Source organism: Camellia sinensis, chromosome 1, assembly GCF_055761805.1.
Source record: "Camellia sinensis isolate YWXY chromosome 1, ASM5576180v1, whole genome shotgun sequence".
In the NCBI taxonomy this organism is placed as follows: domain Eukaryota; kingdom Viridiplantae; phylum Streptophyta; class Magnoliopsida; order Ericales; family Theaceae; genus Camellia; species Camellia sinensis.
Window position 1 is genome coordinate 246,942,974 of NC_138961.1, and position 16,940 is coordinate 246,959,913.

A 16,940-nucleotide genomic window follows, 5' to 3' on the forward strand; every position below is an offset into this window, starting at 1 on the left:
AGTCCAACGTGAAAGTTGGGATCTGACTTACCATTATATATTTGGAACCTCGGCATACTGAATCTCTTTGGTGCTTCAAATTTGTCCAGTTCCACCGAGAATGGTGTCCTCGGCTTAACCGGGGAAGTTATCTCGGCTTCAGCATTCTGTTGCTTCCTCTTGAGGTAATCTTTCAAGTCTTCTTTACTCCTCCTTGGAGCTCGGCTATCTTTGGACTTCAATCTTTTCGGCACACTACTTTCGGCCTCGTGGTGGGCCCGTTTTGATCTTTCTCCATGGGTTGTGTCAAAGCAGAGCGCCTGCCCTTGAACATGCCGATGTTCTTTGGGCTTTAGGTCCTTCGTGTGATACGTCCTTCGGGACTCCTCTCGTCCCGACTCCTCTCGTCCGACTTTCCTGGAAGGTCGATGAGAGTGCCTTCCGCTTCTGGTATGCTGAGGGGCTTCAGGGATTGTTTTCCTTCCTCCATTCTGGGTATTAGTTGCTGGAATAGGCGTCGTGCAGCGGGTACGGTGGCTGCATGACATTGTTTTACATCATGAAGTTGACGACCGACTGCAGGTCTGCCAACTTGTTTGCCAATTCTTTTACTTCTTTATCCCTCCACTGGCACCTATCTCTCCATACCTTGAGGTTATCTTCGTTATAGTACTTGCTTTGGTCTGTCTTGTTCGAAGTGTCGCCCTCCTAGCCGACGTATTTTCTCTCCGTGGCCCTGGCCACGGGTTTCTGCATTGTGGTTGTCTCCTTCAATATCAAAGTCGATTGGTCTGCCACTCCCAGCAGGAGTGTCGTCCCCAATCTTTTCCTTCTGTCCGTTACTGGCCATCTATTCTTCTAAGTTCCCACAGATGACGCCAAATTGTGTGAGTGATTTTCTGATCACGCTGCCCGTTTAGTAATCAGCTAGAAAGCATCGGCAGAATAGATGGCTTCAATTAACCTATAACAGAAAGAGAAGGCTTCGGCGGTGGTTCTTCCACCCGGGGGCACTCCAACGATCAAGTCAGTATATATCTCAAAAATAATCAAGCGCTAAACTTACTGCTCAAAGCATGAAATTGCGTACCTTAGACCCACGGAGGTGCCTCTCTTTTATAGTTACCTCCATCCAAATCCCATTTAGAAGCCTGACTTCTATGGATTCCTATTTAGTACTTACTTTGGACTCCTCAAGAGATAAAGATAAACTCTCTAAGAGTTTTATCCTTATCTTGGTTAAGTCTCCTCTTTATTCTAGGACTCTTGTCCCTTATCCTTTATCCGATTATCTCGGATTCCAATATCTTCGGAGATAACCTCGGCTTACCCGAGATCACCTCGGCGTCATGACCCTGACATGTGGCACCTCGGCTGACACGTCGGCGTCACCTTGCCACGTGTCGGTACTCAAAAATATATCCCCACTACTTATATTCTCAAATCATAGTTAAAAAGTCTTACCAAACGGAACCTTAATTTTTGGAACCATGTTTTTTTTAATTCAATCAAAAAAAAATCCTGACATCTTATATGGATCATCGTCAACGCTTTTCTCAATCAAGGATTGCGATGACATAAAAGCACATGTCTTGCTAGATCAACATTTATGAGTTCTGATAATAACATTGAATTGAGTTTCAGCAGATAAAAAATTGCAAATCAAATCAAATCAAAGCTTAGCAGGTAAAAATTAAGGATAAATTACAATGAAACCCCTATATAACTTTGAGATCACGCCAACATTCCTTGTGAAGTTAACATGTTTCATTCATATTTTAATTATCATTAAAACAGAGAGGAGAATACATGTAAGAGGTGACGGAGCGGGGATGTCAATTTTGTTACTTTAAAAATAGTAAAAATAGTGGGAGCTTTTTTGATAAATTTCCTTTCTAAGTGTTTTGTTCTATCTAACCTAAAACGTTTTTGACTATTCCAATAAGTCTCATACCTAGCAATTTGTCCAAAACACCCCTAGACATTTTTGAGCATTTATTTCCATTCAAAACGTCACAGCCCAAGAACATAGGAGCAAATCACAAAATATACGGCAAGGCTTTCGGAAAACCCTTATTTCCATACCAGTTCTCATTATCTCATCGTTTGAATCCTCCATCGTGATTCTCATCATCTCTGCATCCCACCGTTGTCACGTCGTTGTCGGCGATTGAAACCCTACTCCGAAGTGAAAAATCAACTCTGTGAAAGTTTGCATCTACCGACTAGATGCGGACCAAATGTAGTGCCCATATTTTTTCCTCTTTTGTTTGTATAATCATCGAATGATTATTTGGTTCAATATGAACTTTCACATGTGTTGTTTATATTATTGTTATTGCTTTTTCAATTTTTCTGTGATTGTTGTTTTTGTTGGTATTGATGTGAATCACTCATTTTTGACCATTTTTCTAGAAAACAGAGTAAGCGTCCATATCTTTTCCTCTTTTGTTTGTATAATCATCGAATGATTAGTTGGTTCAATGTGAACTTTTGCATGTGTTGTTCATATTATTGGTGTTGTTTTTCCAAATTTTCTATGATTGTTGTTTTGTTGGTGTTGATATGAATCGCCCATTTTGACCATTTCTTTCTTTCCAAAAAACAGAGTAAGCCACCATATTTTTTCCTCTTTTGTTTGTATAATCATCGAATGATTTTTTGGTTCAATGTGAACTTTCACATGTGTTGTTTATATTATTGTTATTTTTTTTTTCAATTTTTCTATGATTGTTGTTTTTGTTGATGTTGATGCCCAATTTTTTATGATTGCCAACCCTATTTTAGTTCAATGTGAATCCTTGTGGGCATGTTGTAAATAATAACATCTTATTGTTTCTTTTATTATTGAGTAACAACCAATGTGAACATTAACATTTTGAGGGTAGCCATTTTATAAATTTACATAATGGTGTTTGTTGTATCTCCCCCCTTATGTCAATGTCGGACTTGTTGATGTTGTTGGTTATTCATGGTGATCAAATAATTACAACCTTAATTTTGGATGGTTGCCAACCCTGTTTTAGTTCAATGTGAATTCTTGTGGGTACGTTGCAAATAATAACATCTTATTGTTTCTCTTGTTATTGAGTTACAATCAATGTGAACATTCACATTCTAAGACTAGCCATTTTATAAATTTACATTATGGTGTTTGTTGTGTTGTTTGTTGATTATCTGCTTTATTCTTAATTTCGTAGTCTCAAATGTTTGTGTGAATATTCACATTGCTCGATGTGTTTTTGTGCATATTGACACTATGCAAGCCAACCTGATTTTAACATAATGGTCTTGTCTTGTTGTAATTGTGACTCAATCAGAGTTTTCTGAAGTTATGACATTATTCATAATATGACTCATGTAAATATTAGTCTGAACATTCACATTATATTTATTTCTAAAATAATGGTCACATGGGTTTGGTCAATGTGGTTATGGGAATATTGATGCTGAGATAATATGTAAATGTTTCCTTTATGCTGTGAAATTTTGTTCGTGTTAATATGAGAAATCAACATATATTGGTGTTGTCTCACTCCTATTTGTACCCTAGCAGTAATGTGAATATTCACATCTCTAATGATGTGAATGTTCACATTATTATGTTTGTCATCTAAATAGTACTTTATTGCTTTTGCTTATATGAATATCGTTGAATGTGAACATCCACACTGACTAATAATGTACTGATGTCAATGTGCATGCCTACCCTACCAATTCTATTGAAAACAAATTTAATGTTCATATAAACACTCACTATTTATGCATGCCTATGTAACAGATATTGCATCTAAATTATGCATAAAGAGGAAGAGGGAGAAGTATCATGTCAAAGAAGAGAGCATGCCTCTAGAGAGCAACACCTACATCGACATGCGACATGTCAATTATCAATCAAACATTACAAGCTTAGTAAAATTGATGACAAGCACCAAGTTCCGGGATCCTCAGCTAGACTATTTGAGGCAAACTCCATTGTTCAATGGTTGGGGTTGTCCACCATAGACTAGCTATATCAAAATACAGTGCTAGTTTTTTTTTTTTTTTTTTTTTGGTAATTTTGAAACTTGTAATTGAAAACATTTGACAACATATATATAAATCAGTGATATACTTCTCACAGACCTATGTGTTTTGATGGTATATTTGGTGTTGATGTGTTGCTTGTGCTAAACAATATAAACTGTGAACGCTCACATTTGTTTTCTTATGTTGAAGTTTGTGTGAATGTTCACATCGTAATTTATGTTTAATAAATGTGAATGTTCAAATTATGCCCTATGTTTACTATGGCTGACTACAGATGTTAATATTCACATTATACATTAATTAGGTGTATAATATATGCACAAATGTATTAGAATTAATTTGAATCTTCACATCTATCTAGTACATTGTGAATATTCATATTATATTGTGGTTGACTACAGATGTTAATATTCACATTATACATTAATTAGGGGTACGACCCATGAACAAACATATCAAATGCTAATATTCACATTTTATATATGTAAGGTGTATGATTCATCCACAAATATATCAAAAAAAGAATATTGACTGCACACAATAACAGTTCACCAAACAATGTTCTAAACAATATGAAGTGTGAATATCCATATCTGATCTCTTATGTTCACATCGTAATTATGTTGAGGCCCATTTTCAATCACATTATGTTCTATGTTTATAATAGTTGATTACAGATGTAAATATTCACATTGTATTTACCATTCAATATTATATTAGTGTGTGAATAATATTAACATCAATTGATAACACAATGACAAATTTTCAATTCAAATTAATGTGAATATTAATATTGATTAATAATATGAACATTTACATCATTTTTATATCAGACACATTACTAATATCAAAAAATCATTGTTACATTGAAATCCAATAACAAAAAATAAAAATCAGTGATAATAACATAATCATAAATTCAAAAATCATAATCTCTCAAAAAATAAAAAAAACCATCAAACAAATCCTCCTCTATATCTTCATAATTTTAGTCTCCATCTTCATCATTATCACTATTATTAACACCTCTTACAATTCCACCATTACAGCAATCCAAATCAAACCAAGCACTCCTTATCTCTTTACAAAGAAAGCCACATTACTGTATCAGAGACCTTATTCTTCACAATTCCAACACTCATTTCTTGAACTTCCAAACAATATGAAATGTGAACATTCACATTGATTGACAGAAAAACCAAAAATAATGGTAGCAATAGAACTATAAATCAAAAAAAAAAAACCTCAATCTCTCTAAAAATAAAAAAATTATCACCTACATCTTCATCTTCGTCTTCATCATAACTCTGTAATTTCAACACTCAATCTCTCTGTAATTTCACCATTCCACCAATCCAAATCAAATCAAACCCACCTTCGAAGAACAAGTATGTAACAACATAGGTTGGATACAAAAATAGTCGCGATTCAAATCCATCTCTTTTTTCCCTTTGATTCAATCCAGTTGAATGTGGGTTTTAGTCAATCTACTGAACAAGTTTGTAAGCCATTACTTCTGTTTCTTTGATTCAAATCCTCCTCTTTTCCTTTGATTTCCGACTGAAATCATAACTATGGAAGAAAAAAAAAAAAAAAAACAGAGCATAAACTCTGAATCGTCATCTTCACCCCTACAGGAATGAAATCGTATCGCAACAAAACACTACCACGAACTGTGTCGTCGTCTTCTCTCCTATAGGAACGAAATCCTACCACAACAAAAACAAGGGGAAACATGTATATTATTTTGTATATAATATATATCAATATATAGACATAAGGATATAATAGTCCAACAAAAAATATAAATCAGGAAAAAATGTAATGACCCCATCACGTATAATGATTAGTACTTGATTAATTAGGAGGACTTGAAATTTAATTGCCAGGTATTATAATTTAATTCGGGATTTATGGGAATTGTAGGGTCTGATTCATATATGATTCTATTAATGAGTTATTTCGAAATTAGAAATTAAGGGTCCAAATGGCTTAAGGAAGTAAAATTGAGAAGTTGAATCAATTTAATTTTAATTACGGACCCATTTGGGAGTTTAATTAAATATTCGATTCAGTTTAGTAAAATTGAGATTCGATTAATTAGGTCCTAATTGGAGTTGATTAAGTCATGAGGATTGAGAATTGTGGTTATTATAAATTAAATTTAATTATGATGTGTTCAATTTGAATACGTAATTTATTGATGGAAATTTGAGTTTGATCAGAAATTGAAGGCCTAAATAATTTGGGAAATCAAAATTGATAATGATAATAAATTTAATTTAATATTTGGAGCCTTTTGGGAGTGGATTAAAAATATGATTCAAAATAATAAATTTAAATATAATTAATTGGACATTATGGAAGTCAAGTTAGACTAATTAAATCATGTAGGAATTGTAATTAGTTATGATTAATCAAGGCTAATTGATGTTTAATTAAACTAAAATGTGATTAGTGTGTTAAGCTAATAAAACATGGGTTCATATTATGTGGACAAGTGTCCCACTAAATTGATAAATAAAATAATAAAACAAAAGGATGAAGAATGGAGTCATAGAAGCTTTGTTTCTGCTGGAGACAAATTAGAGAGAGAGCACGGCTGAGAGACCAAGAAGAAGAAGAGAAGGGGAAGGAGAAAGCCATGTGGGATACCAAGATTTAAGTCAAAAATTGTGGAAAAATCATCCTAAGGTAAGAAATCTTATCCTATTTCTACTATTGTTTAAATAATGTAGATATAAATTGATTTAAGGTGAATTTTGAGGGAATTAAAAATAAAGCTTTGTAGGTCAATTATAAATTGTTAGGATTTGGGTTTGCATGTGAAATCAAGTTAGAACAAAGAATATGAATTATGATTTCTTATATTTGTTTAACTTGGATCCAATTTCATATAAATAGGAGGAGTTAGCAAGATGATGAATAAATAAAGTTATGTTCAATTTATGGAAATTAATTTAGAAATCAATTATTTTGCATTCAATTTTTGTAATCTTGCATAAATTGGGCCTTATTTCTACATGCATGTAATTTGGAAGAATTAAAGAATAAATATGGGTTTTGATCTTAATTATTAACCCATGCATGTAATGTAATCTAAGAGTTTGACTCAAATTAAACATATTTTGGAATATTTATGACTATGAATTAAATTGAGGTTAAAATAAATTGAGTTAAGCTTGAGATTAAGGAAATGAGTTTGGAAAAATTTATCAAGTAAGTTTAATTTGTGTTATTCCTCATGAATTTGGACTTCATCTTTACATGCATCAATGAATCTTTAAGAAAGTTGGAGAATTAATTTCATGTTTGGGTATAAGGAGAGCAAGTTTTGGGAAATTATGAATTCATGAACATTTTGAACTTAATATTGAATTAAAGGAATTTTAGATGTAATTGGTTTGAATTTTGACCCAAATTTTACACATGCAAATATTTTCTAAGAGTTTTATAACTTTAATTTCATGTTTTAGATAATCCTCCATACATCATGAATTAAGAAAGTTATGGAATTAGTCTCATGGATTTTGTAAGAAATAAGGTTTTAAGTAAGGAATTGAGTGGACTCATAGTTGTGGAAATTAATTTGGAAAATTAATTGTTTGATTTGATTTTGTAGTATTTTCCTGTAATACATGAATTTTAAAGGAATCGAGCCATTTAAGTTCATATTTTGAAGAGATAAAGGAAATGTTTTAAGAAAATCAAGTTTATGGAAATTTGGAATTAATCCTAAAGTTTTGATTTTATAATTAGATTTTTTATTTAATCCATGCATGTGATGTAATTTAAGAATTTTATTCAATTTAGATATATTTTAGAACACCCATGATTATAAATCAAGTATTTGGTTAAGAATTGAGTTAAGTTGATTTTGTTATTAATAATAAGGTGGGATCTATTTGTATTACATATATCATGGAATTTCAAGACGTTGGGAAGTCTAATTTATATTTTAGAATTGTGGGTTGATATTAATAAGATGAATTAAAACTAAATTTGGGCAATTAGAACATGATTTTGAATGAATATTTTCTAATTGAAAGTGCTTACTAACTCATACTATGGTTCTCTATTTTTGTGTACCAGAAATACATGTTTTGAGACTTTGAATACCAGATTTGAATTTAAATTGCAATTTTGGAATTTCAGAATTTGCGTTGTCCGCTCGAGCGAGGAAAGTCTCACTTGAGCGTGGAAATCGAGCTCCCAGAAGTTTTTCAAATTTTACAGTCCGCTCGAGCGGCCAAAGTGGCGCTCGAGCGGGGACCCATTTTCAGCATATTTTGGAAAGTTGCATTTAGTTCACATTTTTATTTGCATCTCTTTCCAAGGCATTCTAGACATGATTTATGACTCAATAAAGATTAATAAGCTACCAATCAACATAGATTAGTTAGTGAAGAATGAATAATTGATCTAGTGGTAATTGTTTAAGAAGCCAAGTAAAAGATCAATCTATTTGGAAAAAAAGGGCTTAGAAATAAAAGAATATGTGAAATAAGAACTCGGTTTATTTGAATGAGAAAGAATAAGCATAGTAGAACTTCAGATTGCTTAGACGGAAAAAGACTAGGAAAGTCAAGTTTGATCAAGGGAGTAATATTATATTTCAATGTGTATGTGTTATGTGTAGGTCATGCGCCATTGTCTGCCTGATTTATCTGATATGTCCAATCCGTCTGATTTGCTTCTGCGGCTATCTGTGAGTAATGACTCTGTAAAGTTATGTTTAACTTAAGTATTTTCTGACTGGTATGGTATGATCTGTTTTCTGAAATGCTATCTTACGAATTATGAATTAATGTCCAATTTTCTGAAAGTATTTGTGGCACCCTTAGTTCACGGGGCCCTCGCCCGGGGATAACAATACCGCGGCCAATCTATGCGTGGCCCTCGCCCGAGGGTAACAATACCGCGGTCAATTTGCACGTAGCCCTTGCCTGGGGGTAACAATACCATGGCTACTTGCGCGCAAGATATGGACCTTTATGGTCGTTGGTACCAACTATGCATGTGGGTCTCTGGACCAAATTGATCTGATAACTAATGGGTGTACCACGTATGATCTTATGCAAAGTCTGAATATGAACATGAGTGTGTATCTGAATCTATTTCTGTTTGAAGTCTGAATATGTTCTGATTTAAATACTGGATCCTAATTTGTGCTGGACATCATTCATAAAACCCCTTTACTCTGTTATTATTCATTGGGCTCTAGCTCATTGTATTATTTATGTTTGTAGGTGATCAGGCGCGCGACCAGGCTTAGAGGCATCTACCTAGAATCTGTTTTTGTCAGCCAACCTATGTGCCTCCCGTGGAGGTTCCGGATATGTCAAGTGATTATGGCCATGTGATTTAAAGTTTAAGTTTTGTTTTCGTGTTTGGTTGAACAAGTCTTGCGTATTTTGTAAATAGGGCTATGTCCCTTTTTGTCTAATCTGTATATATATAATGACTTAAAGGTGATGCGTATATATGTATATAAAAATTTTAAAATTTTTCTGTCTTATATAAGTCTGCACAGCTCAATGGACGTTGTATATTGTTATTTGCTTCCGCTAGCCCATAATATTATGACAATTTGTCTCAGAGGCCTTCGGTAATCCCAAGATTACTGGCCGGTTACGATACTAAACCTATAGGGACGGGTTTGGGTCGTGACAAAAAAGGACCTTATGGAATAAAAGTATAAACACATGAGACTAATTAGGCTATAATTTTTCTTTGTCGACTTATTGGGATAGAACACCTCTAGATGAGATTTATAAATAAAAAATCCAAAAATAATATATACAATGATTTATAATTAATGACAATTAAAATATGTAGCATGATATATTATTAAGTGAAAAGTAAATGTTGAGTTTAACATTTTAATTTTACTGTATTGAAAAATTAAAAAATTTATACACTTATAAATATATTTAATAAAAAATCAACACGTGAGTGGGCAGCAAAACCATTCTCGTCCTACATTTTCATTGTCAATAACTTAATTTCTTTAAACTCTGCAAATCCTAGTTGTTTATTATTATTATTATTATTATTATTTATTATTGTGATTATATCTGAAGTAAAATTACATTAATTTTTTTTTTAATTGAACACTCATCCACCACATAAAGACAACTCTATAATATTGTACACTCACTTCTCCCACTTAAACATATTCCTTACTCACCTAAACCCAACGTATTTCTCTTCCTGAAGGTTCTTATTCATTATCATACTAAACCCAACTTATTCCTCTTGTACGGGAAAGAAATAAACCTTCTCGTATAATCCTATTGACCAAGTCTGCGCTCCTCCGTACGTCGTCACTTTATCACCTGAAAACACAAACGTGAGCTAGCCGGCGGGTGTGTGCCGAAAACCTCTCCGATGCCTAAGTCAGTAAACTTGACAAATAGACAAAAGCTCTGTGTATTCAGAAAGCAAAGCTGTGTGTTACCTCCCCAAAGGTGATGTTTGTGAGCTTTTATAGGTCTCGTGTGGCACAATCCTAGTAGGACTTCTATTCCTCCATGCAGAGTCCTCCTAGGATTCTTACTCCTGAAAGATAATGCTTATCCTTTAACACCCCCCTCACTGCTTGAACCAAGTGAGATGGTTTTTACCATGGCTGAATTCCAACATGACCGAAGTAATTATGGCTATGCCGAGCCATAGAGTAGGCCGAAATAGTTCTTCATTTTACTTCTCTTACGTCGGCTTCTCATGCATAACACACGACGCGGTTAGGCCGAACTAACAAGTCGTGACCGGTATAACTCCAAGACCGGTCTAACTCAAAGGTACTGTTAAACCGATCTAACTTCGTTCTTACGTTGGACTGGACTAGCTTCGCAGTCTTCGGACCAGATTAACTTCGGAATATCCGTACGACCGGAGTGACTTACGTGGCCCTTTTACTTGGCCCTTTATACTGTGGCTCATAACGGCCCATTACCTAGCTCGGCCCAATTTTCACATAAATCACCCTCTCAATTGCCCCTTAATTCCATCTACCTAGCATGATTGGGATTATCTGTCAACCAGCCGAGCTATAATTTTTAAGCCTTTCCAACTGAGCTAAAAAACCTTTTAGCCTCTCCAGCCGAGCTAAAAACTCTTTAGCCTTCCGGCCGAACTTATTTCACTCCGGGTTTTACTTGTCCGGTCAAAACGTCTCTTCAATCACAGCGACTGTAATGCTTCCCATTCTAATGACACGTGGCACGCTCTGATTGACTGGGGACGGCTGTCACGCCGTCTTCGTACTTCGTGAAATTCGAACAGTCCCACCCTTTTTCCCTTTACCTAAAACGAACCCCTTCATTTTTGCCATATTTTGTAACTTCTCCTTATCTGAGCTTCTACTGCCTCTCCACTCTTCTGAGCTCGTGTTCTTCCCAGCTGCTAGTCTCCCTCCAACTCTTGCCTCTTAATCAGGTTAGCATTGTACATCTTACTTTGTTTTCGTATTTTGCTTTCTATGTTTTCACGAAACATATTTGTTCATTCTGTTTTGCTTCTGCACTTTTTATGAAAAAAACTTTATAGAACACATGCGTGTATGCAATATCCTGTAGAAGACTAGTCTTCGATCCAAAATCATGATGCAACCGAACTAGGATACTGTTTAACCTAGGTAGAAGTCTAGTCAATGTACAACCGAGCTAACACTTCATGTTTACACCGGTAGCTTTGATTACACCAGTAGCTTTGAAGAAGTCAAAACTTCTTGATAGTCCTTAGCCGAGGTAACCAACCGAACTAAGTTTGCATTTAGCACACTAAGATACCTAAACTCCAACCGATCTTAGGCCTTTGGGGCTAAACCAGTTTTCTTAGTTTTTTAGACCGAACTCAGAAAGCTGCCCCTAGACGATGAACCGGTCTAACAAAATCATTTCCATAACCGATATATCGAGACGCTTGCCAAGGTCGGGCTAACAAAAACCCTGCTCAAACCGAGCAACCTATCACCTTGCAGAAACCGAGATAGAACCTGTAGTATCCTCAAAGCCGAAGTAGGTCTTTTTTACCTTGCTTTTAATTTGTAGCACGGTCCAAAGGTCTATGCTTAACCCCTTTGTTTTCTACTTTGCAGACTTAGGTTGCCCAGGCACTCCTCTGCGCGCTCAACCGAGCTACTGAGCACAATTTTTGCACCGATCTAATTTATTCGTAAATTATACAATAAATGGGTAAGTATAGGTATCTAGTAAATACTCCGGGCGGCCTAGCCGAATTCAGAAAAGACTACAATATACTCGATGACGTCCACCTGATTTTAGGAGAAAAAGATGTCATTCCTTGGGACAATGAATGCTTTGTTCCTTTCACCCTTTTGTCCATAATCGAGACCGGACTACGCTTTCCAGTCCAACCCTTGATGTGTGAGTTTCTTAGGCAAACCAGACTATGACCAACCCAACTATCCACCAATTCCTACCGCATCATAATGGGAATAGCCGAACTGAACCGCCAAGCCGGACTCAACCTTGGCCTGGCCGAAATCTTCCACCAATACTCCATTGGTTCAAAAGAAGATGGGTGGGTCTATTATTTAAGAATACGCCGTCACCGAGAGAAGATAATAAAACACACACCGGATAAAGATTTAAATGATGACGATTTTTTCTGGGTGTCTGGGAACTTTGGGGATCATCAAGCCCAGATTCCTGGCTGATGTATAAAATGGAAAAAAGGAGAACCCGGTAAATTTACTTCGGTTTTCTTGCGTGCTATTTTATATTTCGGTTTGTCAATCTTTCAGCCGAACTAACAGTTGTCTTTTTTCGCAGATTCTGCCCACCTCCATTCTTTATACAGCTACCCCAATCTAGCGACTTTGCGAGCCGCACTACGGTATCTAGAACGTAGTTGGGCTAAGCTGCTAAAGTTCGAGCCGACCTACAGATACAGCGGTCGCCGAAAAGCGAGAGTGACCGACTTTCTTCTTGAGGAGGCCCTAGAACCGGACCCAACCTTGCCAGAAATCAGACTAATCCCACTAACTGCTGAAGAGGAGATGGCTAAAAAGAATAGAGTAAGGGCGCTTCTAACCGAAACTAACAGACCCGAAGTACCGCCACCAAGCCAAACGCAGCCTGCCGTTGTGGCCCTCCCTTCTCAACAGCCTTCTTCATCACGCCCCTCTAAGCGCGCCCGATCTACCCCAACCGAACAACAACTTGTGGATGTGGACGAATCCATCTCTCCACCAAGTCCTCAACCCATCCTTCAACCGGAGCAATCTGACCGAGCTGACTCCTCAAAATGGGCTCCAGTTCTCTCCTTTCAAAATCGAAATATCGAGGAAAGTGACTCGGTTGTTGCTGAGAATGACCACTTAATGGCTTTCAACCTAGCCAAGAGTGTTTGCCTTCCAAAAGATATGGAGCACCACAACAAGCAACTCAACACCGAACTGAAGGCCATCCGGTCATCAACAAAGTCAATGATCCTGGTAAGTGGCTCTCCCTTTTCTTTGTCTAACTTTTCCCAACTGTCAGTCCAGCTAAAAAGAGTTACTACTTTTGCAGGCCATTCAGAAGAACAACATTGCGCAAAAGAAAGTGCTGGAGCTCAGGAAAACGACGAGGCAGGTCATGGCTGAAGCCGAGGCAAAGGCAGCCGAGCTTGAGCGTGCCAAGAAGCAGATAGCCGAGCTACAGTTCGAGAACGGTCGCTTGACCGGTCTTGTTAGCTCGGTTGAAGCTGAAAAACAAAAAATTGCAATAACAGTGAAAGATAAATACTTGCGCGAGTTGGCCAAACTCGAAGGCAAAAAAGACACCGAAATAGCCGATTTGAAGAAGAAGGTCGGTGATGCCAACGCCGCAGGTTTCAAAGAGGCGGAGGGCCTTTATATTCCGCAATGTGAGGGGGCAAAGGATTTATTCTTCAAGTGCGGCTGGAGAAGTGCTGTGGAGCAGCTCGGTTGTGGGCCTGAAACCGAGGTCTACAATGCTCCACAGTACTTTATTCCGGCCTCACTAGCGGAATATGCTGCTTCGGTCCAAGAACAATTTTTGCAGGATTCAGATGATTCAGATGATGAAAACGAACAAACTGTTACCCCGGTAGTCAACGAGCAAGTCAACGATCAATCAGCTCGGTTGGAGGCAATGGTTGAAGATTTGACTGTTGAGCCATCGACTGATATCGTTCTGCCAGTTGCTACTGAGACGGATCTTCCATCTGCAACCGGCGTTCAAGTTGACATTGACGCCGAAATTGAAGACCTTTTCTCTTGATTTTGTATTTTTCTTTTTTGTTACTTCTTTACTCTTGTAACCGGGCTATGGCCCCTCATTTGTATTTGCTTTCTGATGAATGAAAATTTTCTTGAACGCTTACTTCGATTGATGTGTATGTTTGTACTTGTAATGATTTTTCCATGATCTTTGCACTTCCAACTTTTATCTCGATTTTTGTTGGTCAAACTAACTACGCTTACTAGCCAACCACTCTTCAGCCGACATAATTACTTCGGCTGAAGAGTACAAAGAGTTGGTTTATTCCAGCCAACCACTCTTCGGCCATACGCTTACTTCGGCTGAAGGGTACAAAGAGTTGGTTTAATCCAGCCAACCACTCTTCAGCCATACCCTTACTTCGGCTGAAGAGTACAAAGAGCTGGTTTAATCCAGCCAACCACTCTTCAGCCATACCCTTACTTCGACTGAAGAGTACAAAGAGTTGGTTTAATCCAGCCAACCACTCTTCAGCCATACCCTTACTTCGGCTGAAGAATACAAAGAGTTGGTTTAATCCAGCCAACCACTCTTCAGCCATACCCTTACTTCGGTTGAAGAGCACAAAGAGTTGGTTTAATCCAGCCAACCACTCTTCAGCCATACCCTTACTTCGACTGAAGAGTACAAAGAGTTGGTTTAATCCAGCCAACCACTCTTCAGCCATACCCTTACTTCGGCTGAAGAGTACAAAGAGTTGGTTTAATCTAGCCAACCACTCTTCAGCCATACCCTTACTTCGGCTGAAGAGTACAAAGAGTTGGTTTAATCCAGCCAACCTCTAAGTTAGTTTTTTCAGCCAACTTAGAATAAAATGTTTGGTTATTCCGACCAAACGTCCTGCAGCTTGGATCCTTATCCTGGGCTTAGGAAGGGTGTTAGTTTATTCCAGCAAACCTCTAAGTTAGTTTTTCCAGCCAACTTACAATAAAAATGTTTGCAATGTACCTAAACTTTACTAAAGCTAATTTTTACAGAGAACAACTCATGCTGAAAAGAATCGATTGTTTTATTGAGGAAAAAGAAACTACACATGTTTGAAAAGAAGAAAGTTAAAAATAAAATAACTTGAGATTGGCCGTGTTCCATGGCATAGGGATTGCTTTGCCGTCCTTGTCTTCTAAGTGGTATGCCCCTTTGCCTGCTAACCCGACCACTTTTAAGGACCTTTCCAATTTGGCCCTAACTTGCCATCTCCTGGTATCAAGGTGTTTTCCATTACTTTGCGCAGTACCCAATCGCCGATCTTGAATTGTCTTGGATGCACTGTCTTGTTGTATTTCCTGGATAACTCTTGTTGATATGAGGCAATGTGAACCAGTGCTTTTTCTCTTCTTTCTTCCGCGAGGTCGAGTTCCAATGTTATGGCTTCTTCATTCAAGTCGGGATCAAAATTTTCACTTCGAATTGTGGGGAGACCAACTTCCAGTGGGATCACTGCTTCCATGCCATAAGCTAAAGAGAATGGTGTTTCTCCAGTTGATCGTCGTGGTGTAGTACGATAAGCCCATAAAACATGAGGAAGTTCTTCCGCCCATTTGCCTTTTGCCTTCTCTAACCTTTTCTTCAGTCCATCCAAGACAACTTTATTTGATGCTTCTGTTTGGCCATTTGCTTGAGGATACACTGGTGTAGAATTGTAGAACTCTATCTTGTACTCTTCACAAAAGCCTCTGAAGATTCTGCCGTCGAACTGAGTGCCGTTATCTGAGATTAGGGCTTTTGGTATGCCAAACTGAGTGATGATATTCTGCCAGATGAACTTCTTCACATCTTTTTCCTTGATCGATGCCAATGCTTCTGCTTCCACCCACTTTGTGAAGTAGTCTGTTGCAGCGAGAAAGAACTTTCTGTTGCCGGGTGCTGTTGGAAGTGGTCATATTATGTCCAAGCCCTACATTGCGAAAGGCCATGGGCTAGTTAATGGTAGGAGTTCTCTTGCTGGTTGATGTATTTGGTGTGCAAATTTTTGGCATTTCTCACACTTCTTCACATATTTCTCTGAGCCCGCCTGCATGTATGGCCACCAGTATCCTTGTGAAATGGCCCTGTAAGCTAGCGATCTTCCTCCTTGATGGCTTCCACACACCCCTTCGTGTATCTCGTATAAGAATGCTTCCACTTTGCTGGGGTGGACACACTTTAGATAGGGCCCTGAGAACGACTTTTTGTACAATGCCAAAGATAGGGAGAGCCAAAATCGCTGTGACTTTGCTCTAATTTTGTTGGCTTCTTTCTTTTCTTCCGGTAGGACGCCGTCTTTCAAGAATAGTATGATGGGATCCATCCATGAGGGACCTAGTTCTGTGCAACATACCTCTTCTGTTTCGGGGTCCTCAATACTTGGTCTAGGTAGGTAGTCGATCAGTAATGGATGAGGGATGGTGGTGTCTGCCATTGAGATGAAGCCTGCTAGTTCGTCTGCTCTGTTGTTTTCCTCCCTGCCAATTTGTTCTATCCTTACTACTTCGAATTTCTTGATCTCTATTCTGACTAATTCTTGGTATTTGGCCATCCTGTCATCCTTTGCTTCATAGTCGCCAGAAATTTGGTTTACCACCAGTTGTGAGTCGCTGTAGACCATTAGTTCGGTGGCCTTCATATAGTATGCTGATTTGAGTCCTGCGAGAAGCGCTTCATACTCTGCTTCGTTGTTTGATGCTGGGAAGCCAAGGTTGA

General features: G+C 37.5%; 1 long non-coding RNA gene across 1 annotated transcript; it reads left to right on the forward strand.

The window, feature by feature from the left end:
- Positions 1-6,523: 6,523 nt before the first annotated feature.
- LOC145805584 (uncharacterized) lies at positions 6,524-9,526 on the forward strand. The gene is made up of 3 exons (XR_014347915.1): positions 6,524-6,702; positions 8,648-8,716; positions 9,258-9,526. It is a non-coding gene; the product is annotated as an uncharacterized LOC145805584 (long non-coding RNA).
- The last annotated feature ends 7,414 nt before the right edge of the window (positions 9,527-16,940 follow it).